Source organism: Panthera uncia, assembly GCF_023721935.1.
Source record: "Panthera uncia isolate 11264 chromosome C1 unlocalized genomic scaffold, Puncia_PCG_1.0 HiC_scaffold_4, whole genome shotgun sequence".
In the NCBI taxonomy this organism is placed as follows: domain Eukaryota; kingdom Metazoa; phylum Chordata; class Mammalia; order Carnivora; family Felidae; genus Panthera; species Panthera uncia.
In genome coordinates this window covers 57,871,889-57,895,770 of record NW_026057585.1, presented here as the reverse complement: position 1 = coordinate 57,895,770, position 23,882 = coordinate 57,871,889, and the positions used below count along the sequence as shown (strand labels likewise).

At 46.1% G+C, this 23,882-nt stretch overlaps 1 pseudogene; it reads left to right on the top strand.

Moving 5' to 3' along the window:
- The first annotated feature begins 7,570 nt into the window (after positions 1-7,570).
- Positions 7,571-7,666, top strand: LOC125913808 (uncharacterized; annotated as a pseudogene).
- The last annotated feature ends 16,216 nt before the right edge of the window (positions 7,667-23,882 follow it).

The following is a 23,882-nucleotide window of genomic DNA, read 5'->3' as shown; positions in this document are numbered from 1 at the left end:
TCCTCTTCTATATTTAATCTTTCACTGGATGTTTGTTGAGAAGTGCCAGGTGTCTTTCCAAAGAAATACAGGTAGCACATTTTGTTAACTGTGTTACTCATTTATTCAACTATTTTGGATCATTTACTATGGGTTGGCCACTGGTAAACAGTGGGGAACAAAAGCTACAGTAGCTGCATACAAGTTGGGGTATAGCAAGGAAAATAAACAATAAGGAGGCAAGACTAGTTGGGTATGATGACGCTATGAGAAAGAAGGCTGGGATGTTCTGGATGCACAGAGAAGGGACATCTGACAAGGGTAGTGGCCAGAGAATTGTGCTCTAAGAAGGTGATGAATAAATTGAAACTTGAAGGATGAGTAGGAGTAGCCAGAAGAAGAGTTGGTGGAGAAGAGTTGTTCTAGGACAAGGGAATGAATGAACAAATGTCTGTCTATAGGGCAAGATTATGGTGCATACTTGGAGGGACCACAAGGCAAACTGGAAAGGAAGAATGGAGAGGATGAGCACGATAGGAGGAACCTGTAGTAATTGTGGGCACACACTTAATGAATGCATACAGAAGGCCTTGTAGTAAATGTGTACACATTTTTGTAGGAGGAAATACGGCTGATTAACCATCAAGGTATTATCAACAGTTGTGATATTTGGGTAATTTCCATTTTCTTCCTCATGTTTTTATTTTTGTTTTAAACTTTTCTGCAATCAACATGTATTACACGTAATAAATAAGAAATAAATGTTTTTTTCTTATTAGTTGTGACTGCACCTGCTGTCCTCATTGGATCCTCACGGTAGTTCCTCTGAGCAAATGGAGGCCTGGAGGTGATATCTGGTGAAGCTGGGATTAGCTTTCCTGAGGTCCCATTCAGCCTGCTTTCTCTCCCTTGCACCTGCCTTCCCTGCAGTTTTCTAAGTAGTGATGATGGCTTTTCTTTGAACTGCTGACATTAGTGTCCTGTTGCGTGTTTCTGTGTATGTAGTTGGCAACGTGGAGAAAATGGGTCAACGTTCTCATGATCCTGACCTACCTAAGAGGCTCCCCACATAAAAAGGATGTCCTCAACCTATGGGACTACATCATTAGACTTGCTTTTTGCGATACATCATTAGATGTCCTTTGCCTAGTGATTTGTCATTAAGGGGAGAGGGCTACTGATAATTTTTTAAAAGGATGTTAGGGAAGAGATTGTTTCCCATTATTCTTTCAACCCACATCTTGATTGACCGGCATGCTGCTTGGCCAAACCAGTGGGTGATGAATATCTACAATGAACACCCAAACACTTGAAAGTCTTAAAACACTGTCTTAACTTTCTCTAAATTGGTAACAAATCACCTCCAAGATCTCAGAGTCTTAAAACAAATGAGTTTATTCCATGCACATGTTACACTTCCTTCCTGATTTAGGCCTGGGCTCTTTCTTTGAAACAGGCGGATGTAGCAGCTCCCTGTCTGAAATATTGCTGCTGTGCGCCACAGGGAAGAGAGCGAGGTAACACCAGGAGATAGCTCTTAAAAGTTTTGCTCACCTGTCACTTCCACTCACCTCTGATTGGCCAGAGGGTGTCCCAGGGCTTGACAGGGAGGAGCAGCAAAGATTTTGACAAACGCCTCAGCTCTGTGTCAGTTTCTTTATCTACAAGGTGGAAATAGGTAAAATATAGTATGGTACATTTAAACCATGGAATATCATGTAGCTAATTTAAAAAATGAGTTAGTTGCCCTTAAAAAGGTGAGTTGACCTGAAGAAAAAAATCCATGAAACCACATTACACGAAGAAAGCAAGTTGTAGAGTAAGGTATGTAGCATGGTCTTGTTTTTGCATAAATTACAAAAACTCTATATCTGAGTATATTTATTTGCGTGAAAATATTAGTAAGAACAGCTAATGCTTAATGAGTGCCTACATCATATGCGCATCCCTGTGCCCAGTGCTCTTTACATGCATTTGCTCATTTAATCCTTCGAAAATCCAGAAAAAAGGAGTCGAAAGTCACCTATCAAATGGTTATTGTCAGCTACCTTCCTTGAGGGTGGGATTAAAGAGATTGCACTTCATTTTTAAAATATATTATTTCTGTAAATTTTTACTTGTCACAATAGGTGGATTAATCAGCTTTTGTCATGAAACAAACCACCACAAAATCCGAGTGCTGTACAAGGTTAAGTATAGTTTTCCTGCGTATGGGTCTGCAGGTCAGCTGAGGTGGCATACACTTCCTAAAGTCCCTTTCAGTGGCCTCTTCTCTCCGTTGCACGTGCCTCCCCTGGAGTTTTCTGAGTAGCGGTGGTGGCTTTTTCTGGAACTGCTGATTTTAGTGCCCAGCTGCGTGTGTTCATGTGCACCCTGAAGAAATAGGGTTGGGGTCAAATGCAGTTCCACTTTATGTGTCTCATTCTGGAACCCATCCTGGAGAGGCAGGATCTATCAGGGAACTGTTCTCCTCGTGGCAGAGGTTGGGGCAAAAAGAACCACAGGAAGCTTTTTAAGATCTAGGCTTAGAACCACTATATTATCGTTTTTGCCCACTTTCTATTAGCTGAAGCGAGTCACGTGGCCAAGTCCAGTATCAGTGGAGCTGGGAGGTCATGGAGGTTGTGGAAGGAGATAACGAATGTTTGCGGTATAGTCGTCTACTACAATCAGCATTCATTGCTTTGTTAGTTATTAAAAATAACAATAAAGTGAGGGAAAGAATACTTAGCTAGGAAAGTTTAAATTGTGCTCAATGTATTACAAAATTGCATTAAACATTTCTTAAAAATACAAACTCCATATTTACAATCATAATGGGCATAGTCCATATGAACATGGACATTTAATTAACCAGGGTACTCATTGCCTGGAAGGGCAGGGAGGCATTTACACCAGCTTGGCGTATGCAGCCCGTGGTGTGACAGTCTGAGCATAGTTCAGAGACTTTAATGGCCCTCTGTGTGCATTCCGGCTATTGTATGGTCATCTGCAGTCTGAGGAACTTAAATCATGAAATCACAGATTCTTAGAGCAGGAAGAGTTCTGGTGCCCATGGCAGGCAGGTGCCTTCTAACTTACATGGATAGCTGCTCTTGCCAGTGATAGTTATTCCCGACCGGGTGTGTCTTACATTACTGGAAAGTAGTTTTGGAAATCAAAATTCCTTCATTTGGCTAGTGGGGACAGTGAGCCCCCCAGCTGTCACTTACCTGAGTGACACATTAAATTAGTGGCTAAGATGAGATTTAAACACAGGTGTCTAGATTGGGCCCAGGGCTTTTTGCTTTTCTCTCTGGGTAACGTAAACATCAAGCGTATGTTTGATCATTTGGGAGTATTCACTAGGCCCTGAAAGTTCCATTACTCCCTTTAAAAAACATACTGTCTTCTTTTTCTACTGCTCCCTCTGTCTTAAGAGAACTTGAGCACTTTTTCGACCAACTACCTCTGAGGCCTGCGAAGAAAACACCAGTTGGTACAGACACTGAAATAAAGAGCACCATGTTAAATTCCTGAAAACACTGCCCAGGAATCACGCCTATTTTCATTTCCTTTCTATTCGAGGTAATTTAGAAAATGTCTGCTGATCTAGCTCAGGGGAATCAACTGCACAAGGAAAATGTTTTATTAAGGGCCTTGTTAGGATTAAGAGCTGTGTTTCTCAAATTTCAGCGATTTACCCATCACTTTTTCCATTTTGCTATATTCATTTACAGATCTTAATACTTTTCTCTTAAAGAGATTTACTTTCTTAAAACTTAAAGATGTTTTTATAGGAGATGATGCATTTCAGTTGTAAACTGATAACAAATATCACTTGCCATAAGCATTTAGATCTTTGTAAAATCATTTAAAAATAAATATGTAGTCTTTAAAATAAACAGATTTGTCCTTATACCACTGAAGGTATTCTCTTATTCTACAGGAGGTAGGCATTCTCCACTAATCTATTGGAAAGTATGGGCTTTGGAATCAAGGAGACTTGGGTTCAAATCTCAGTACATTCCTTTCCAAGTAGTATAATCTCAGGCAATTTCCTTAAATTTTTGAACATCAATTTTTCACATATAAAATGGAACAAAAACAGTTGTCTCATAGCATGTATGTCTCTGTGTGTATGCTTGATGTGTGTATGTGTATTTGATGTGTGTATGTGTGTTCAAAAAGCATTGAATATCATTCCTGGCTTACAGTAGGAGTTCAAAAAATGTAGCTACCTTCTTCTTTCCCTCTTTTTGTTTTTCAAAGTGGCTTTCATGGACTATATTGTTGGATAGATGAATGATCTGTTGGTAGTATTAATATTTCCTTGAATAACTTACTGATCAATTGCTTACCATATTGCTAGGAAATGTGCTAAGTGTGGGTACAGTGAAAACTGGGTAAGTGGACTTGAAGACTTTTGGATTCAAGTATTGTTTCATCGCCTTTGGATGAGTCACTTAACATCTCTGAGCCTCAGTTTCCTAATCTGCCACTTAAGCTTACTTCAAAGAACTTACATAAGGAATGCCATAATAACAAATAGGAAAGCCTTTGATGCATTGATACAGGCATTTCTGCTATAATGTGACATGTATATTCCTGAAAAGCTTTGTGTTCTGCAGAGTTGTACGTTAAAAATAACAGAACCTTTTGCAAAAATAAGGTTGAGGCGACCAGTGAAAATCTGTATTATATTGTAGCCACAATGCTAAGATAAAACTGTAAATATCCTAATAGAAATAATAATGCTTTTAAAAAGACCTGTTAAATTTTGACTAAAGAAATCTATACATGCACACACACTATAGCAAATATGACTTGAGCTTAAAACTGGTGAAGGCTAGGGGCGCCTGGGTGGCTCAGTCTGTTTAGCATCCGACTCCAGCTCAGGTCATGATCTCGTGGTCTGTGAGTTCGAGCCCCGCATAGGGCTCTATGCTGACAGCTCAGAGCCTGGAGCCTGCTTCAGATTCTGTGTCTCCTTCTTTCTCTGCCCCTTCCCCTCTTGCGCTCTGTTTCTCTCTCTCTCTCCTCTCTCTCTCTCTCCCTCTCAAAAATAAATAAGCATAAAAAAACCTGGTGAAGGTTGTTTGATGGAAGGCATAAGGGAGAGAGAGGAGGCTGCTGAATTATGGAGGTGTGGGCAGATGCTTAAAGACAGGGGCACACCGTGCAATTAGCTCTTTTATTTTTTTTTTAATTTTTTTTTTTAACATTTATTTATTTTTGAGACAGAGAGAGACAGAGCATGAACGGGGGAGGGTCAGAGAGAGAGAGGGAGACACAGAATCTGAAACAGGCTCCAGGCTCTGAGCAGTCAGCACAGAGCCCGACGCGGGGCTTGAACTCACATACCGCGAGATCGTGACCTGAGCTGAAGTCGGACGCTTAACCGACTGAGCCACCCAGGCGCCCCGCAATTAGCTCTTTTAAGAAAGAGGATGTAGGCGAACAGCCCAGCGGGAGGATGGAGGGTGAAAGGGCATTACACCCAGTACCCCGGGTTCTGTATGCCTCTGAGGCAATTGTATGTCCCCGTGTGGTACGGTTTCTGCTCCGCTGCCGTTCCTCAGTGGAGCAAAATGCTAACATCCTGGGAAAGACCAGCGTGAAATAAGGTGGCTTGCATGTATGTTATACTGCTCTCGTTGCTCTGGTGGTCAGTCTTAGCTTCTCTTCAAGTCACATGTGTCACAGTATCATGTAATAGAGCACGGCTGCCCACATACACTGCTGTGGAGGGCGAGGAGTGCAGTTCTTTACGAAGAGCCTGCCCCAGTCCCAGGCTTCGTGAGCTGAACAAGCAGAGACTTCCAGAGGTAGAATACATCCATCCAGGCACTCTCCCCCTGTGCCTCCTTCCCTCCCTTCACGGTTTGACCGGTCCACCTCCCCTCCTCTCCTTGGTTCCAGGCTTGCTCTTCCTCACTAGCCTGTGACTCCTCGAGAGAGGGCTCTGTCATCGTCACTGCTGTGACCTGAGGGCCCGCACAGGGGCCCTGAAGCCGAATGATTGCATTACAGTTGAACCCCTTTTCATAGGGCGGGGAAGGGCCCTGGACCCACTGAAGGGGTTCCTGAGCTCCCCGGAGTGCATCGGAACCAATGGACCACTTTGATATGAGGATGTAGGCACTTTGCCAGGACAGGGACAGTGTCTCATTCAGGTCTACGTCTAGCACCTCTATGGCTTCCAAGGGAGGTGGGGACTCCTCAGTGCGTCCTGGCCCTACTTTACCCTGGAAGAGCATGAAGGGGCGAGTGGCTTATCTTCCTCCTCAGCACCCCTCCTTCCCTTGCTCCCTCACCCCTCCCTTCTTTTCATTCTCTCCACAAATATTGATTGAGGCCCTATCCCACACCACACAGTATACAAAGTCCTAGGAATGAACCGGTGGGCAAAAAAGACATGGAGTTCGCCCTCATAGTACATCTATATCGCCTAGAGGTGAAGCACTTAAACTCTGGAGCCAGATCGTCTGGTAGCTGATAGCTGGCTCTGTCCTTTACGCACTGTATGAACTCGGTCAGATTCCTCTCTGAATCCCAGTTTCCTCATCTGTAAAACAAGCTCGTAACAGAACCTCTTTCAGAGGATTGTTATGAATATTAAAGGAATTGATGAGTACCTGCCCCAGTAAGTGCCCAATAAACATGAACTGTAATACCAGTATTAGAGTTGCTCTGTATAGATGCTGAATAAATATGAAATCACAATAAGCAGGAAGTGTTATGAGTGGAAAAAAAAAAAAACAAGGTGGGAATTGCATATCACCTGGAGCTATGTTTTCCCTGGGGTGTAGCAAGTAGACTATGTGAACGTTACCTAACAGGGAAGTTGGGGGACAATTGAGCTACTGTCCTAGAAGTTCTCTATGTATTTCTGGGTTTAAAGAAGAAAAACGATGGGGCGCCTGGGTGGTTCAGTCGGTTGAGCGACTGACTTCAGCTCAGGTCATGATCTCGCGGTTTGTGAGTTCGAGCCCCGCGTCAGACTCTGTGCTGACAGCTCAGAGCCTGGAGCCTGCTTCAGATTCTGTGTCTCCCTCTCTCTCTGCCCCTCCCCCACTCATGCTCTGTCTCTCTCTGTCTCAGGAATAAATAAACATTAAAAAATAATTAAAAAAAAAAGAAAAACGGGGCTTAAAGTGGATGATCAGAAAGGGCCTCTCTAAAGAGGGGCTACAATATAAAGGGTGTAAAAACTGACACTGGGAGAGGAGGGGGTTTGGGAAGGGCATTCTGGGCAGAGGAAAGGCAGGGAAGAGCCATCACCAATGATTAGGTATCGAGGACTTTCTTCTACGGGCTCTGTACTAGGTCAATTTTGTTAAAAGATCTTCTGTTCTCCATCGGTCAGTTAAAGTATCTACTGTATGGGGAGGCTCTCAGTTGTGGCTTTTAATCACTGGAGCCGGGACACTGGTCTCATCCATATCCCAAAGATTCTAGAACTCTATGTCTTTTCAGGCTCTGACTGTGGCTCCCTCTACACCGCCTTGTCTGTTGGCCAGTTGTTTTAGTTCTCAGGTTACACTTGAGCAAAAATACAGAAAGGAAACATAATGAACATGTGTTTCTAGGTGCCACATTCCAAATTCCAGTGCTCACTTTGGCACAAAAATTGGGGTGATACGGAGAAGATTAACATGGCCCCCTGCACAAGATGACACAAATTTGGGAAGTGTTCCATATTATAAATAGATAGATAAATAGATAGATAGATAGATAAACTCACTCCCAATTCCTAAGTTTTAATCAGTACGTGTTACTAGCCACATACAGCTTAGGCAACCTTGGCCATGTCATCTCATTTGCCTATTCATTCATGAATCCTCATTCAGCGAATACCTATTAAGCAAGAAGTATGTGTTAGTATGACAGGCTAGATGGGTCACCCGAGGCCTCAGCTTCTCCACCAATAGCATGAAGGCCTGGGCCAGACCACTGGTTTTCAACTACAGTGTTGACTCCCAACCTCCACTTTATTAAACAAATTAGAGTGGATTCAAGGTTATTCCTTTCATAGCTTCAGCGTCCTCCCCGGTGTACCGAAAAGCTTTCTCTAGGGGGAGAGAAAACAGTGGCGTGATAGCTAGCAGCTGGAAATGTTTATTATTATTACCCAGAAATTGTTTTCTCTGCCTAGACTGTTAGGATAGTGAGCCTCACCTGTCCCCAGGACTCCATGGAAAGGGTTGAATGAAATAGAGAACTGGGTGTTCTCTGAGGCTCTTCCTAGTTTTGACATTCTCTGAGTCCTGTGATTCTTCCTCTTTTTTTCTTTGGCTCTTTCATTTAACACCATTTCATATGCATGTTTCCAGGAAGCCATGTGGTTCTCTCCCATGTTAGACTCAGGGACTGTACTTCAGTTTTGCTTGGTAGTTTCCCCATAAATCCCTCCCTCTTGATTCACTCTACAGACCTTTTCAGAACCGTCATTTCAGTGAACCCTAATTGTGTGTGTGTGTGTGTGTGTGTGTGTGTGTGTGTCCCTACACTCAAGGTCTTTATCCCTGGTAGCAATAGGCAGTTAGTAACTGTTGGACAAATTAGTGAATTCTCGATGATTATCAGGACCCTCACCGCACACTTATATACTTGTAATAACCTTTGGATTATTTGACACCTTGTGAGGGTATTAATTCTTAACATGGAATATCATTAATATAGATACAAAGATATAAGCAGGCTTTGTGCTTTATTACCAACTGCCAGATTGCCTGGGTGCTTTTGTTTTCTGCAAATTGCTGATAATACTTGTGGTGATTATTGATAACATTATCTTAAATGATCAAGTCAAGGAGTACTTTCTCTCCATTTTTTTTCTAGGTGTCCATATGCTTCTCATTCTAAACCCCGGCAGTTTCCCTAAAGCCGGTCAGATCAGTGCTGCACACGCTTTGACTTTAGCCAGAGAAAAAGAATGGGGCTGTGCCAGCTGTAGGTACCAGCAATGTTTGTGTCGACCCTTTTGCCAGTTCAACGCCAGCCTGCTTTGGGGTTTTCCGTGACGATGGCGATGATGATAGAGATAACTATAGCAACGCTGTGAAAATATTATTAACTCCATATTAGAGATGAGGAAACTAAGGCTCAGAGAGGTGACATGGCTTACCTTTGGTCACACAGCTAGGAATTAGCAAAGACAGGATGGACTTCTGGTTCCATCTGACTCAAAGCCTATCTCTTTCCACTAAACCGTACTCCACCACACTCCCCAAGTGGAAGTTCGAGGTCAGGAGCCTCATGGGACCAGCAGGTCTGTCAAGTTCTGCAGGACTGAGCTGTTTATTGTTGCAGAGGACACTCATCACTGCACTAATTACATTAATTGCTGCCCACTCTGGGGCTAGGTGGGTGGCTTAACAATACCTAGCAACGTGGTAATGATGCCTGGGCCTGCCTTTCTGCGTGAAAACATCTGACTGCTTTTTTTCCCCCCCTCTTTTAAACTCCTTCCCATGGTGGCCAAAGATAGTAATTATAAGTTCTATTGGTTGGGAGTTAGTGACTCTCTACCTTGTAGGGGAAAGGTCAAGACTCTGAACTTTGGCCTCCATCAACATCAGCTGTGTGCTTGACATTTTATTTAAGGAATCCTTTATAATCCTCATGACAGCTCAGAAGTAGGTATTATATTATCCTTGTTTTGTTTATAGGGGAACCCAGTCACCCCTTTGAGATCACATAGCCGGGAAGGGCTGGAAACAGGCTTAGAACTCAGGACTGTTGGAGGACAGATTTAGCTTCCACACATTTCCCTACATCAGAGCACCTCTCAACAGGAGATTTTTTCCCTCCCTTTGCTTGGAATTGAATTACCAGTATATTTGAGTCTGCATGTCCAGAGAAGCAAGGCACCGGGGATTGGTGTTTTGAGGAGTCCTCTGTGGCTCCGTGATGAATATTTGACATTTCAACCTTCCAACTATCACCCTTTCCCTGAGCATCTTGAGGAAATGTTAACAGAGTGTTTCAGTTGACTTTTTAAGAAGTAACTTGAAGACTACATCTGTGTACTTCTTGGGAATGGACAGGATGGCTTTGGCAGTTTATTATAATTGGGCAAATGACTTAACTTCCTCAGAGATCCAGATAACAGAGGTTAATTTGGGAAGTAATCGACTTTGGAATGTTGTGTATGCATGCACTTTATGGGTGTGTCCATATCTATATGTATATGTATACATGTTGATAAATGTACATGTGTGTGTGTGTGTGTGTGTGTGTGTGTGTGTGTCTGTGTGTTCATCAAGAAGTATGATGAACTCCCATACTGGCTGTGTGACCTTGGAGAAATTACTTATGTTTTCCGGGCCTCAGATTCCTCCTCTGAGTACAGGCTCATTATTCCTACCTCGAATGATTGTTAGAAGATGAGGTGGGGTATATGAATACCTAGTACAGAGATTAGCACATAGGAAGTATCCATTTCCCTTTGCCTATCCCAGAGTCTGACATTCAATAATTGGTGACTGAGTTCTTGTTTGATATGTAAAGTATTGGAGTACTGGTGGGCTTAGATGACTTTGTTCTTTTCTTACCTACCATCTATCTGTAAATGAAGTTTAAAAATATGTTTTACTGAAGTTCAAAACCATTGTGTTGTGTAATGACACAGAGTCATGGTTAAGATATGAGGGGCTAGACCAGGGTTTGTGTCTTGGCTTTACCACCTCCCAGCTGTTGTGAATTGGGCAAGTCACTTAACCTCTCTGGGCATTAGTTTTCTCATTTCTAAAAAGAGGGATCATAAGAGTTCTGACCTTGTGGGGCTGTTGTAAGTCAAGGAAGTTTTTGAGGGCAGGGACTATGTCTACAATCTTCTCTGCACCCAGCCAGAATGAGGTTTGGAAAGAGCTGGCTTTGGACTTAGACATCCTGTCGACTCTGATTCCAGCATTCCCATACTGGCTGTGTGACCTTGGAGAAATTACTTATGTTTTCCGGGCCTCAGATTCCTCCTCTGAGTACAAGCTCATTATTCCTACCTCGAATGATTGTTAGAAGATGAGGTGGGATATATGAACACCTAGTACAGAGATTAGCACATAGGAGGTATCCATTTCCCTTTTGCCTATCCCAGAGTCTGACATTCAATAATTGGTGACTGAGTTCTTGTTTGATATGTAAAACATCCTTTTCTCTCACACTCCATTTTCTAAAAATTTTTTTAATATTTATTTATTTTTGAAGGAGAGAGACACAGAGCATGAACAGGGGAGGGGCAGAGAGAGGAGGGAGACACAGAATTCAAAGCAGGCTCCAGGCTCTGAGCTGTCAGCACAGAGACCGACGCAGGGCTTGAACTCACGAGCCGTGAGATCATGACCTGAGCTGAAGTCGGGCGCTTAACCGACTGAGCCACCCAGGGGCCCCCGTCACACTTCATTTTTATTTTTGCCTTTCCAGCCTTTTTATTTCTTCCCCTCACCTTCCCTTCACTTCCTTTTCTTTGTCTTTTTTAATCTGCTCCAATCTACTGTGACTTAAGGCCTCCATCCAGGATTATCTGTCCCCTGGACTATTACAGCAGCCTTCTCCCTGGCCTCCTTGCGTCCATCCGGCCCGCTGCTGTTTATCCTTCCACAACCTGCACGGACGTTGCTATCCTTCTGTGCCACCCCCTCCAGTGACTTCTCATCACACCCAGAGCAGACTGAGGCTCTCACCAGGGCCTGTCCCGGAAAATTCTTTGGACCTGTCTTCCTCATGCCCTGTCTCAATTCCCCCTGCTCCAGCCTCGAAGGTCTCCTAGCCTTACTGGAACTTTTCAAGCACATTCTACCTTTGGCTCTTTTATACCTGCAGTTCCCTCCTCCGCCAAGTATCTGTAGATTTCACTCTTACTTCATCTGGCTTCTGCCCACATGTCCCCTTATCAGAAAGGCCCTCTTTGATGATCTGCATGAAATGGCACCCCCAGCCTCTCCCACTTCCCCACTGCATTTTCCTTCTCACTTCCCAGTGAGATATTATATATTTATTTACTTTTTATGGTCTCTCTCCCCCCAGTAGAATGAGAGCTTTGTACGAATAGATTTTGTTTTGTTTATTTTCCCCCTTTTTCTATTTTTAAAATTGTATTATAGTCGACATATGATGTCATATCAGTTTCAGGTGCATAACATAGTGAATCTACAATTATATACATTATGAAATGTCCGGGGTGCCTGGGTGGCTCAGTCAGTTAAGCATCTGACTCTTGGTTTCCACTCAGGTCATGATCTCACGGTTTGTGAGTTCGAGTGCCACACCGGGCTCCTTGCTGACAGTGCAGAGCCTGCTTGGCTCTCTCTCTCTCTCCCTCTCTCTCTGCCCCAACCTCCCTCTCAAAATAAATAAATGAACTTTAAAAAAAAAAAAAGGAAATGTTCATTACAATAAGCGTGGTTACCACCTGTCAACCACCCTACAATGTTATTACAATAGGATGGTTTTCTGCTGTGTCCCCGGAGCCTGAAATACAGGAAGTGCTCAGTAAAGAGTTGCTGGGTACATGAATGCGTGTGACCTCTCCCTGAAATGTCAGGGAAGAGCCTGCATCAATGCTACAGGTGATGCCAGGCCTGGATGGCTCATTGACTAGCGTTTATCTTCCCTAGACTGAAGTGATCAGCATTGAGGAGGAGGAATTAGGGGCCCACTCCCTTCACCCATGTGCCCCCAGGACCAATGCCCTTTCATGTGTGGCAGTGGCGTGCCTGTGTTCACACTTGCACTTCATGCCATACTTGCTGGGCTGTCTGGAATTCCCATGGCAGCTTCACAATATGATTAATCTTGCTCATACAGATGCATACCGATCCCAGATAAGGATCACTCAAGGTTTAAATCTGTCACTGCCACAACAGATGGGAAGTTAGAGGTAGGAGACCGGCTTGTTCCCAGACTATGAAAGCAAACACACAAAATCTGCTAACCGAACCACTCTCCTCCACTGGTCTCTCCCTTCCTTTCCTTCCCCCTGTCCTGATTCTGTTCCTGTCACACAGTGTGGCAGCTTAGTGAAGTGACAACCTGCACTGAGAGCTCAGGGCTCCAGACCCAACACCCACAGTGAGATCACTGGGAGATCTCAAGCAGGTTATGCCACCTCCCTGAGCCTCAGTTCCCTCTTCTCTAAGATGGGCCTTGAGAACGTACTCAAGAATACTTGCGTAGTGGGAGATGACTAAATGTGACCCTAGAGAGAGTGGCTAGCTCGTGGTGAGCACACACAGATGCTAGTGCCTTCCACGCTGGCTCACTTACATGACCGTGGGCTTTGGGTCACGTTGCCTTCGCTTTGGGCAACCTTTAGTATAGGCAACCCAGCTGAAAATACAGGCAAGGCCTTTCAGATGTAGTACCTTGTAAGGTTTACTCTTTGCATGGGGAGGTTTCTGAAGACTCTGGGTGGGTGGGTGGGACATCACAGCCGTGAGAGGCACCGTTGCTGCTCATATTAGTTTCCTAGGGCTGCTGTAACAAATGCCACAGCATTGGGTGGCTTCAAACAAAAGACATTTATTCTCACACAAAAAAGGTGTCTCTGTGTCTCAGATCTCCCTCTCCTCTCTGTTATAAGGACAGTAGTCATAGGATTTAGGGCCCATCCTAAATCCAGAATGACCTCATCTTGAGATCCTTTTTTTTTTATTAAAAACCACCCACAATTAATTTTTTTTTTTTTTTTAATTTTAGAGGGAGAGAGAAAGAGCACAAGCAGGGGAGAGGGGCAGAGGGAGAGAGAGAATCCTAAGCAGGCTCCATGCTCAGTGCAGGGCACGATCTCACGACCCTGGGATCATGACCTGAGCCAAAATCAAAAGTAGGACGTTTAACCGACTGAGCCACCCAGGCGCCCCTTGAGATCTTTAATTATATCTGCAAAGACCCTATTTCCAAGTACCGAGGGTTGGATATATCTTTTTGGAGGATGCAATTCAACCTACTACAGTGCCCCCCCCCCACCCCCCCGCCAAGAATATCAGATTAGGCAAAGGGGCAGAGCACCAGAGTTTCAAGTAAAGAGTAAAACAAACCCTATTGGAAGGCGGGTAGGGATTGATTCATTCATTCTTTGACCCAGAAACACCTGCTGAGTCTCTGCTGAGCTGAGTGCTGGGAAGTAGGAATTATGAAGCACAGTCCCTGCCTTCAAGGAGTTTATAGACTGGTAGCGGCCGACAGAGGAACAGGCACTTCCAGCTCAGAATGGTCGGGCTATGCAGGAGGTTGGGCCCTGATGCTGTGAGGCTTAGCAGGTCTGGCTCGGGAGACTTCTGGAGGAAGGGTTGCCACACCTGAGGCCTGAGGGAGGAGGGAAGAGTTCTGGGAAGAAGGAACAGAGGAGAGAAAGCCTGGCTTCTGTGGGTTCTGCACAAAGTAGGGGCTGGTGGGCTGGAGAGGCAGGCAAGGGATCAGATTGTATAGGGTGCTTTGAAAAATAAAAATTAGAGGGGTGCAGGGGTGGCTCAGTCGGTTAAGTGTCTGACTCTTGGTTTTGGCTCAGGTTATGATCTCACGGTTTCCTGAGTTCAAGCCCTGAGTTGGGCTCTGCACTGCCAGCACAGAGCCTGCTTGAGATCCTGCCCCTCCACCACTCACGCTGTCTCTGTCTCTCTCAAAATAAATAAATAAACTTAAGAAAAATTTTTTAAGGGACGCCTGGGTGGCTCAGCCTGTTAAGCATCTGACTTCGGCTCAGGTCACGATGTCACAGTTCGTGGGTTCAAGCCCCTCATTGGGCTGTGCGCTGACAGCTCAGAGCCTGGAGCCTGCTTCCGATTCTGTGTCTCCCTGTCGCTCTACTCCTCCCCATTCATGCTATCTCTCTCTCTCTCTCTCTCTCTCTCTCAAATATAAATCAGCATTCAGAGAAATTTTAAAAAATTAAAAACATTTTTCAATAAAAATTAGAAAAAGGCTTTAGTGAAAAGTGATGTGCCACTAGATTTGAAAATTGTGTTTATTATGTTGTATCTTTTTAAAAGAACTATAGCATAAACGCAGATCACAAGTACAGCTTGAATAAGTGAGCAGCTCCATGTCGCTTAGGTGTATGGATTGTCAGGGTTGGGCCAGGATAGAGGAGAGTCTGTGATGGGCCCAGGGCTCAGAATTCCATTTTTGTCCTATGGGTAAACGGCCCCCATAATAGGAAGAACCTGGGATCTGGAGAAGTCAGGCTCAGTTTTGAGCCCCATATCTGGTATTTCCTTGATTGCAGGCAAATGGCTATGCTTCTGTTATCCTCAGTTTTACCATCTGTAGAATGGGCTTAACAGCATCTGCCTCACCAAGATGGTGTAAAGATTGAAATGAGACAAAGCTGGGGAAAGTGTCATGCAAGATAGTTGCTAATGGTATCCTCAGATTCTAACCTGTCTCAGGTCTGGACTGCTTCACTTGACCTTCCTTTTCCAGTTTGTCAGATAAAAGAGAAGGAGAGGAGGGGGCGAATTTCTATGTGTGCAGTGCCTTTTTGTTTGTTTCCCATTCCAAAATAACATACCCTAATCTGGACTGTCACTCTTGTGCCATTCTTTGTCCCTGTCCTTCCTGCTCACTGCTGGCCATCCCATATAACCAGGCTCAAACGAGGCAGGGAAGGAGGGCAGGGGTTGGGGAAGAGGTTTGAGGGTAGAGATGAGTTCGATTCTCTTCTCCCAGCCTTCAGTGAGGACCTGCTATCCCCAGCTGTGTGCTGGGCACTGGGAATTGTGAGTGGCTTGTGGCGGGAGATGTAGGAGGGAAGCATGGCATTCACACTCGGATGGTGGGCTGGCTCATTTGCGGAGGCAAAACGCAAAGAGGTCCTATGACAGAGCAAAGCCAGCTAAGGTCAAAGCCTTCCTGTTAAGAGGCAAAAAGCCCCCAAAGGAATTGAGAAACAGATGAGGCCAGTTTATTGGGTAAAACACCATAAAGAAAGTGAGCTCAGTGCTAGACTCCCCTCTCTCCTCCCATATCAGATTCTTGGCATTTTTGCAACAACTATCTTTAAGCGTTCTGGACCATTCTTTTACAGACATCGTCTTATATGATCCTTGCGAGAAGCCCCAAGGCTAAGTATTGTAATTACCATCTTTTGCGACTGGCGCTTCCAAGGACTTGCTCCCTTGCTCCCTTGCTCCCTTTAACCACTGTTAAAGGAAGGAACCGACTTTGGACCCACGTTCATCAGGCTCCAGAGCTCCCGCTGTCTCCCCTCAGCTCCCCTGTTTTGCTGAATGTATGTGGAGGGGAGCCCCTGTTTCATCAGGGTGCATCACATCACATGCGTTTTTAGTATTTGTGTGCACATGTCAAATAACCGGCATGCTGATGTGCCTTCCCTGTGAGTCGTCCTCACTGCATTTTGAGAGGCTAAATGCATTTTTGCTGGCAAGGCCCTGCTCAAGGAGAACAGGAAAGGAAGCATACAAGCCCTCTGTGTGGGAAGCCGGTCACACGGGCGAGGGTTGGTCCTTGAACAAACGATTGGGAAATGGCTCTGTTAAGCCCTGGTGGAACTTTACTTCACTGGGGGCTCCTGGGTTTTTCCATGACTATTTTATTTCCAAAGCACAATTCATTCTCTATTCTTAAAAAAAAAAAAAAAAACAAAGAAAAAAAAAAAAAAAAGAAGGAAGTAATATTTGTTTAGCACCCACTTGGTGCCAGGCATGGTGCTGGGTGCTTTACATCTGTAACATCACTTTAAATCCCTGCAAACCCTGCCAAGGGGGCACCATGGGCACCATTGTTCAGTCCAGGAGACAGATTCAGGAAGGTGCAGCTGTTTGCTCAAGATCACCCTGCTGGTGTGGAGCAAGTTGGGGCTCCTGCCCAGCGCTGTCCAAACAGCAGGCCATGCTGGCATTTTATTTTATTTTATTTTATTTTATTTTATTTTATTTTATTTTATTTCATTTTATTTCATTTCATTTTCATTTTCATTTTATTTTTAAGTTTATTGTTTTACTTTACTTTTATTTTATTTTTTATTTTATTATTTTACTTTACATTTCTTTTATTTTTTATTTTATTATTTTACTTTACATTTATTTTTTTAATTTTATTATTTTACTTTGTGTTTATTTATTTTTAATTTTATTATTTTACTTTACTTTTTATTATTTATTTTATTTTATTGTTTATTTATTTTGGGAGAGAGAGAGCGCGCGTGCGAGGGTGCACATATGCCTAAGCAGCCCAAGCAGCCCAAGCAGGGGAGGGACCAAGAGAGAGGGAGCTGTCAGTGCAGAGCCCGATGTGGGGCTCAATCCCACCAACCTGTGAGATCATGACCTGAGCGAAAATCAAGAGTCAGGCACTTAACCCACTGAGCCACCCAGGCGCCCCCACCCTGGCATTTTAAAGTTATCGGTAAGACATTTCATTTTTCAATTAAGTTGTAAATTATCTTTACTAATTCATGACCCAGGATGCTGGCATACTGACTCCACCCCTGCTCTTTTAGAAAAAGAAATGCTTTATCTTTTCATTCCTGAGTAACTGAAGTGTTTTGACCCAGAGATAAAAATCTTCGAGTCAGGTCACTTGAGTGAGATGTGAGGAGGGTAGAACGTGGCTACTTTCACTCATTTGGCTTTTTTTTTTTTTTTCTTCTTTTTTTCCTAAGGCATCTGGCCTCCTTTGAAGACCTTTCTCTGTTATCATCACAGTACTTGGCTCCTGAGGTGGCGCTGGCCATGAAGGTACGGGCTGGACCTATAGTGTGGATGAGCCTATGGTCAGAGAAGCCTCTGTGCTCAACATCCAGAAGGGCCTCTGAGATTTCAGACGGGCTCAAATAGTCTCCAAGACCAAAGGCCCTGGCTCCCTACTTGCACAGTGTCACCACAGCAGGTAGAAAGAAGTCCTCGGTGCCATTTGAGAACATTTGGCCTCTGAGACAAGCAGTGGGGCCACCAGCCCTTTTAAGGGCTGACGATTTTGAATACCTGAATGGTCTCAGGTTTTGCACTGGGCAGACAGATTGACCAAACCTTCAGAAGTGGAATGAATGATAAAGATAAAGGTCTTTGCAACCTTAGGGCCAGTTCTTCTCAAAACTCTTTTTTTTTTTAAGTTTATTTATTTATTTGGAGACAGAGAGAGAAAGAGAGAGAGAAAGCCCAAGCAGGGGAGGGGCAGAGAGAGAGAGAGAGAGAGAGCATCCCAAGCAGACTCTGCACTGTCAGTGCAGAGCCCAATGGACGTGGGGCTCAAACTCACCAACCATGAGATCATGACCTGAACCGAAACTGAGAGCCTGACACTTAACCAACTGAACCACCCAAAACTCTTTTAAGGTTCATAAAAGCAGGGAGCAAACAGGCGGAGAGGCTGGGGGAGAGTGGGCTCTTAATGTGGCTGTGGTGGAGAAAGCCTAGGCTCTGGCTGTGTGACCTTGGGTACATTCCACTTCCCCTCTGAGCCCCAGTTTTCTCTTGTGGTGTTTGGCAGTGGCAATGCTCTTTCTTCCTTGCTCCTGTCCCCAGATGGTGGTCGTGATGATTAGATGGGAATATGTTTCTGCTGTTGGAGCAGGGTCCCAACACAGAGAAGGTTACTTGGGCAAAAGTCAGGAGGCTTGGATCGTACTTCAGAGTCTTCTCTGAACTCTGTATCTCCTTTCCCTGGGCCTCCCTTTCTGCAAAAGGAGGGGATTAGAGTAGGTATTTTTTTCCCTCTGTAGTCTCTTTTGACCGTAACATGCCATGAGCCTATCTCTCTAAGTGGAGGGCATGTGGCAATTTTAAGGGATGAATGGATCTTGTAATATTTAGCCATACAGCCATTCAACAAATATTTAATAATGGCTTACCATATGTCAGGTGATGGGGACAGAGGGACACAGCAGAGGTAGTGCCTGCCCTCTCGGACCTTCCAGTCTGGTGTAGATGCCTCGGTTGAACTCCCTCATCTCAGATAGTTAAAGGGACAGGGCGCCCAGGGAAACACTGTTAGCTGAAAGAACAATGTCAGTCATGTAATAGATACTCAAATATTCATTGAACATCTTGCATAAATAAGTCAATGCAAGCACCTTAAGGAAGCTCTTGGGGTGACCTTAGAGTTGGGGAACAGTTTCTAGGAGTCAGGAAAGGTCGTGGGAGCTCTGGCCAAGGGTGTGTGTAATTGCTAAAGAGTTTGTTTATTGAGACACCTGAGAATGAGGGATCTGCCCCTACCTGCCCGATTCTCAAGGGGGCCATTACTGGGAACAAGGAACAATGACTGCTTCCCTTGCCTTGTGTTTTCCCCAGAGGAGAAGCCGGTACCGATGCCGGAACCACAGGGGAGAAGAGAAGAGTGGCCAGAGAAAGGTGCCAGTGTTTGTATGACACTTGGGCCAAGTCCAGAGGACCATGAAAAATTATGGAGTCTCATCTGTGTCCCATCATGAGAGAAAAGGGGGCCCATTTGGGGTGCAAGGGCCACATGAGTGTTGGCCCCAGGATCACGGCCAAGAGGCTGCCTGAGGAGGCAGAAAGAAGTCGGGCTTAGGAGTTGGAGACTGATTTGGGTTTGAAGGCTGTGGGACCCTGGGCAAATCACTTAACCTCTCTGAACCAGCTTCCTAATCTTTTAAATAGACATCACAAAGTTGACCTAAGAGGTTATGAGGTATAATACGTCTCAGGCACCTATAGTCAGGACCTGGGACTAACTGTACTCTTGATGACTGGTGTTTATAATTATTACATTATCAGGACTCGGGTCCTGATTCTGTGCCATATTGAAAACCAGTGCTAGGAACAACTTCGAGGAGAAATATTAGAAGGTTGTATTATCTTTAATATAAGTGACATGGTGACTCAAGACTGAGTGGATTTACAGGGACTTAGCTCTAGCTTAACTCATCTCCTAACCAGCTGTCTGACCTTACATAGACAGTTTTGCCCTCTTTGAGACCTGGTTTTCTCCTCTGTGAAATGGGAATAATTTTCACGCTCAACTTTTTCTCATCCATCCATTCAACATTTATCTAATGCCTGTTATAAGGCACACTATGCTTGGTGCTGAGGACAGAGGAACAAAGCATAGTCCCCGTCCCTAAGGAGCTCACCATCTAGTGGGACAGACCATTAAACAAATATTTCCAATAGAGTATAGACAAGGCTGGCCCTGTCTGAATGGACAAGGAATGCTTCCTGGAGAAGGTGCCATCTAAAGCTGAGAGCCGAAGGATAATAGCATTTAGCCAAATAAAAGTAGGAAAGGAAGCGGAGAGTTAGGAAAGGCACTCCAGGAAGAAGGAACTGCATGTGCAAAGGCTAGGAGGCAAATGGGTGCAGCAGATGTGATAATGTGGCTAGCTGAGTATGCCTTGCTGCAGTGTGGACTTTGTGTGAAGGCAGTGGGAGACCACTGAGAGATTTTTAAGTGAGGGAGGTGGAATAACATGGTCACATTTGCATTTTTAAAAAGAACACTCAAGGTTATATGTGCATATGTCAAGTTCCATTATGGAGAGCAGTTGTGGTAAGTTGATCCTTCCTGATCTCCTTCCTCCTCCTTTCCCTGCCCACATAAAGTGAAAAAACCCACATAAGCATGTCTGCTGTAGTGTGTGGCACATAGTTGGTGTTCAGTTAGCATATATTATTCCCCTTTTTAAAGCAGTCCTTGAAAAAGAAATCCCCTGGCATGGAATGCATGTTGGGACAAAAATGCTGAGGGTGCGGCTGTTTGTATTTTCTGGCTGCCGTTTCAGTATAGCTGATAGGATTTAGGTCAAAGGAAGTTCCCCAGACAGCTCAGTCTCAGCCAGTCATCTGGGGTTTCAGGGAGGGCAGGTGAAGGTCATAGTATCTCTCCTATTGCCGGAGGCCATTTCTCCTCAGGGTCCTAATCTTGAAAACGTACCAGACCTGGGCAATCCTGTTAATTTGTACAAGATAGCTTCCTCGTCTGTAAAATGGGTACGAAGTTACCCGTGCCACGCCACACAAGATGTTGTCAAGAGGATCAGAAGAAAATGTGAACCACAACAAAATAACGCAATAGATTCCATTCACTGATACCTGCCTTAGGCTGGGCGTTGTTCTTATGAAGCCAGTATTATCATTAGCCCTATTTCACAGGTAAAGAAACCCAAGTTCAGAGAAATTATGCACATCACCAAGGGTAAAGTAAGTGGCTGTAGCCAGAGCCCTGGCATTTTAACCACAACACCATGACTTCCACGACCTGCTGCCCCTTGAAAACTACCAACTGTGCCCTGAGCTCTTAAGCATGATTCAGGCACCCCAGAAACGCACGCAGAAAGGCGGAAGAAGGAAGGAAAGGGGCAGTGTTTGAAGTCTGAGAAAGTCTTTCCTCAGGCCTCCCACCTTCACCCCCAGCCAATTTTGGGTCCTCTCCCAGATGCATTCCAGGAAATGGTTCCCTGCCCGCAGCTAAAGTGACCTGTTACTTGCCTGATGCCTCCCCGGTCTGGGACCGGGTGAGGGCAGGAACTGTCTCCGGGTCATGGTGTTCTCCCCAGGGCTTAGTACAGTGCCTAGCACTAAGTAACTATTTGTGAATAGATTCCTTCTGTCACTTCCCAGGCTTTACTGCTCAAGCCTTCCTCTTGGCCAAGAGGTCTAAAGCAAAGAACTGAGGCTTTGGGAAGAAGGCCTTATAGATCCTTGGGCATATGCTGATGCAGGGCCACCCAGAGGTCAGTGTGCCAGCCTTGGGTCAAGCCTGACATCAGCCCCCCACACCCTCTGACAGCAGGAGGGACCCAGAGGGCTGGGGTAGCCCACCACATCCTGCCCACCCTCTCCATGGGACTTGATGCTGGAGGGCTGGCACAGAGCACAGGGTCCAGGTGTCCCATGAGGAACCCTAAGGGCTTGCCCAGTGGACCCGGACGCCCAAGCCTCTGTACGTGCTGGGTGGCTTGAGCTGGGCTCCCCTGGCTGAGGTTGGTCAACACATCGCATGAGAACCAGAACAGTCCTCAGGCACATTGAGCAACCAGCTTCCCTTGCTCGCCCCCGGCAGGAGCTGGGCCAGGGAAAGTGAAGAAAGCTGTTCTGAGCCTCCCCCGGGTGGGCGTGGGCGGGGCCCTGCCGGGATAGGGGCGGCTGGACCGGTTTCAATTGCTCCGGGACCGGATGCAGCCCGGTGACGACTCGGGCGGAGACAGGAGAAATGCGCTCCCTGGGCGCACCTGTAGGTCTTCCAGGGCGACGCTAGCTTTGGCAATGATACGGCTAGGGGCTCTGGGTCAGCGGTCACCGGGAGTGCGACTTCCGGCTGCTAAATCAAGCGAGCGGGAGGGGCAGCGGCGAATCAGCTGACAGGTACAACTGGAGGAGGCTTTGGGCCTCCCGTTTGCCTGGAAAGGAACAGGAGGGAAGGGGCGGCTCCCAGAAACGGCCGGGTGACCGAGCTGCTCCAGTGACGTCGCAAGCGCGCATTTTGTGCCTTACCCCTGGGCCACCCCCGCAGCACGTTTGGGTGGGACGAGCCTGGCCAGAGTTGTGTTTGCTTCCCGGCTGTCCCACCTACAGGCTTTTTGTGTTCTGGGGCCAGTTGACTCCGCTTTTCTGAGCCGAAGTTTCCCCAGGTGAAACATGGGAACACCAAGCTCAAAGCGTGGTGTGAGAGGTCCGTGAGATGACACAGAACAGTGCCCAGCGAGTCGTGGGTGCTCAGACGGCGGGGTTCCCTCTCCCTCCCTTGCTCAGGATCCAGCTCCCACTGCCCGCCCGACCCGAGGTCGCGCCACACAGGAGATCCTAGACAGTGGGGTCTCTGTGGCGAGACGTCTGGCTTGGCCATCACTCATTTGAGCCTCTGTCTGCCGAACTACCCAGTGGGACGGGGCGTGTGGGCTGATTCCGAAGGCCGCCTTTGGGTCGTGTTCCTGGGATCCATTTCAACGCGCTCTTTCATTCGCGTGTTGATTTATTCACAGATTCCTATCAGGAGAAGGCCTCCCCCGGCGACGGTCCCAGCCCGCCAGCGTTTCGTCCGTACACAGCCAGCCTCCACCGGCTGCTTTCTGTGTAAATACAGCCAGGCCTTCCGCCTGCAGGTCGCCGCGGGTCCCGCGGGCAGAGCCGGCGGGCGGGCGGGGGGGCGGCTCCGGTGCCACCACGCGGCGCGGGCCTGGCAGGTCGAGGAGCCGGCGCGCCCCGCACTGGAGCAGGGAGGGGCGCTGGGGGCCGCCAGGCGGAGCCGAGGGCAGAAGCCCCGGGGCGTAGACCTTCGGAGTCCCCGCCCATTAGCACCCGCATCCACTGACAAATACCAAATACCAACCCTGACGGGGGAGGGGGGGTATTCTCCCCATTTTAAAGACGGGAGACTGAGGCTCAGCACGTTTAAATGGCTTGACCAGGGTCCACAGGCGGAAAACGGCGGAACAAGAAACCCTAACCGAACACATCTGGTTGCAAAACCCAGTCTTTTCTCTACCCCACCTGTCATCCGTGAGCTCCTAAAGGTCTTAACGGTAAAGAATAGAAAATAACCACAACGAACCCGATCAACAGCCGAGTGGGAGTTGAAAGGGCCTTCCAGAGCTTCCTTGGGGGTCTCACAGGGGGACTTGAACCGCAGGATGGCCACAGATTGTTTTTCCTGGGTGAGAATTTTACTCCTTTTCAAATTAAAACAAACAAACAAAAAAAAAGGATTCTTAGTAAAACAATGATGGCTAAGAATATAAAGCTCTTGTAATCATTTTAGCTGAAAATAGGGGACTTCAAAGAAATTTCAGGCTGTTTACACGCCGTTCACCTTTCGATGTATTGGGCAGAAGCATTGTTGACACTATTTACATAGACGGGCAAACTGAGGCCTGAAGCCACTGAACGCGAGAAGCAAAGCGGGGGCGGGGAACCGCGACTTCCGGACTCCCAGCCCGCCGTCCGTCAGTCCGCCGGGTGCTTTCTGCTGCGGGCGGGAGTCCTATTTTGCAAATAGGTTTC